Source organism: Orcinus orca, chromosome 8, assembly GCF_937001465.1.
Source record: "Orcinus orca chromosome 8, mOrcOrc1.1, whole genome shotgun sequence".
Taxonomy (NCBI): Eukaryota; Metazoa; Chordata; class Mammalia; order Artiodactyla; family Delphinidae; genus Orcinus; species Orcinus orca.
This window is the reverse complement of record NC_064566.1, coordinates 99,949,672-99,952,495: the sequence shown is the minus strand read 5'-3', so window position 1 is coordinate 99,952,495 and position 2,824 is coordinate 99,949,672. Positions and strand designations below refer to the sequence as shown.

The 2,824-nt window shown below is 39.2% G+C and overlaps 1 pseudogene; it reads left to right on the top strand.

The window, feature by feature from the left end:
• The first annotated feature begins 898 nt into the window (after positions 1-898).
• Positions 899-1,849, top strand: LOC101273309 (olfactory receptor 143-like; annotated as a pseudogene).
• The last annotated feature ends 975 nt before the right edge of the window (positions 1,850-2,824 follow it).

The following is a 2,824-nucleotide window of genomic DNA, read 5'->3' as shown; positions in this document are numbered from 1 at the left end:
GCCCCATATGTTCCTTTTTTAGAACTGTGCATACACACCAGGAGATGATGAAGAAAGTACAAAAGGGGCACCCATTTTTCTGCATTGGGGGTTAAGAATTCTCATTGTGAAATTATAAACTGAGTAGAACATTGTGTCTCCAAGGATCTATGATACAGGATGGAAACACAAACTCAGTAATTTCTACCCTCAGTGGGCTCACTTAACTTGAAAGGAAATCACGAGGGAGAGAATAATTTTCTGTGCTTCCAATCAATTTTCCCAGAACTATAGGGCATGGAAGAGAATCTCATTTGAATCAACTGATTGTTTTGGAGCTCACATAAGGTTGCTTTCCTCCTTGCAAGTGAAGAGGACCTTCTGGGTAAATTCTCAAATAGAAATTATGGCTTGTTCCCCAGCATACCTCTTTTAGCAAGTCAAAGACTGAGGACCGTGCTGGTGGATACTGCCTCCTTCATTGTCAGAAACTTTGACCCTCTCAGCACTGTAAGGCAGAAGGGGCCTTAAGGTTCAATGGCAGTGAGGCATTCAGAAAAAAGGTGAGGGTTGAATCAACCCCCTCTTTTCTTTTCAGACCCCAAACTACATAAATCAATGGTTGTGGGGAACACTACCTGTTTAATTGCTACTTTCAGCCCTGATCCTTAACGGACACGGGGGAGAAGGGAGGAAATGACGTGCAGAGACACTGGGAGTCTACCAGCATGATTTCTGAACAGAGACAAACAACGGTAGTAAGGGTAGAAAGGAGAAAATGAGGAATCATCAATCATTGCTTTTTGGATGTCTTAATGTATGTCTTTATAAAAGTGAGATTATAAACAAGCAGATCCAGCTCTCCCTTGGAAAACAAAGAGGAAAAGTCCATTGTTAATGTCAGTTTCTACCCCTGTTCCTGCAGATCACAATTGTGCAATTAATGGCTATGGAAAATGCCTACTCTGTGACTGAGTTTATCCTTATGGGATTCACAGACCAACCTGAACTCCAACTACTCTTGTTTTTCCTGTTTCTGGTGAACTACATGGTCACTGTGGTAGGCAGTTTGTGCTTGATGAATCTAATTTGTCTAAATTCACACCTTCTCACCCCCATGTATTTTTTCGGCTTTAATCTGTCCTTTATTGATCTCTGTTACTCATGTGTCTTTACCCCAAAATGCTAAAGAGATTTATTTCAGAGAACATCATCTCCTTTACAGGATGCATGTCTTAGCTATTTTTTTTCTGATTTTTTGTCAACTCTGAGTGCTATGTGTAGACAGTCATGGCCTGTGATCACTATGTGTCCATCTGTAAGCCACTGCTGTACACAGTCACCATGTCCCCTCAGGTCTGTTCTCTGCTTATGTCTGGTTCATATGTGATGGGGTTTGCTGGTGTTGTGGTCCACACAGGGTGTATGATCAGGCTGATCTTCTGTGATTCCAACATCATCAACCATTACCTGTGTGACATCTTCCACCTCCTCCAGCTCTCCTGCAGCAGCACCTATGCCAATGAACTTGTGGTTTCTCTTGTTGTGGGTACAGTTGTCATGGTATCTAGCTTCATTATCTCTGTTTCTTATACCTTGATTCTTTTCAATATCCTTCACATACCATCAGATAAAGGCTGGTCCAAAGCCTTCAGCACCATGGCTCCACATAATAACAGCTGGTCTATTCTATAGACTTGGGCTGCTCATTCATGTCAAGCCATCATTTGCTGGGTCTGTGGGTCAGGGGAAATTTTTCTCAGTGTTTTACGCCAATGTAGTACTCATGTTGAACCCTCTCATTTATAGCCTCAGGAACAAGGATGTCAAAATTGCTCTGAAGAAAACCATGAAGAGAATTACAAACTGAGCTGAATCATTTATACCTCCATTTTTGTCTTTTCCTTCTCTTCCTGCTCCACTTTATCTTCTTCCTACTATTCTTTTTTTTTTCTTCATTTGTCTTTCTAAATTCTTCTTGGCAGGATTTCTTCTCTAATTTCTTTTATTTTCTTTTCTTGCCACATGATGTAACCCCATGGGCCTATTCTTGGACTAGAGGGTCATTCTCAGCCCTTAGTAACCCTATACAAGTTGGAGACAATGGGCCAATAACCTTTCCCATCTAAGGATAACACTACTTACTTCTTTTCTTGTGTCTTTCCCATCCAAGGTAAGCCATGAAGGGGTATGCTGTCTAACCAATTTTTTTCTTTCTTGGTTTCATTACACAGCACCTTTCCTGTTTCAATGATTTATTACTTACAATTTCATAAAACAGAGAAGGAATGACAAAAATTGTGGGTATGCTAAACTTGTAAATATTTCCAGAATTTTTCAGAGTTCTTTTATTAATCACTCTTATTCTAGATTTTCAGTATGCATATATATAGCAATTGAATACTTTGTTGAACTAAGGTTCTTTATTCTTGAGAATGCTTGAGAATGTATCAGCTACACTATTCTGCTCACCTTTCACAATACACACCAATAACAAACGCCTCTGTTTATGGTATTGGTCAACTGATATTTTGTCAGAAATGTAATTGAAATTGTTATCAACTTGTCTACATATCTGTGGATTGTGATTGTGATTAAAAATTAACCAATAGTATTTTTGGCTACAGAATAGATTGTCACATGTAATGTCAGGATTCTCTAACTGCAAAACAGGGCTTCCCCTTTGCAAAGGAAGATTAATTTCCTGCTTTCAAAACAAACAATAATATATGACAAAACCTTGTCCTACTGGGATTTACTCTTTCAACATGGTAATTTGACTCCTCCCTTTTGTCTCTCAGAAGGAAAATCTGTACTCCATAACAGATTACTCCATAATCTTTAA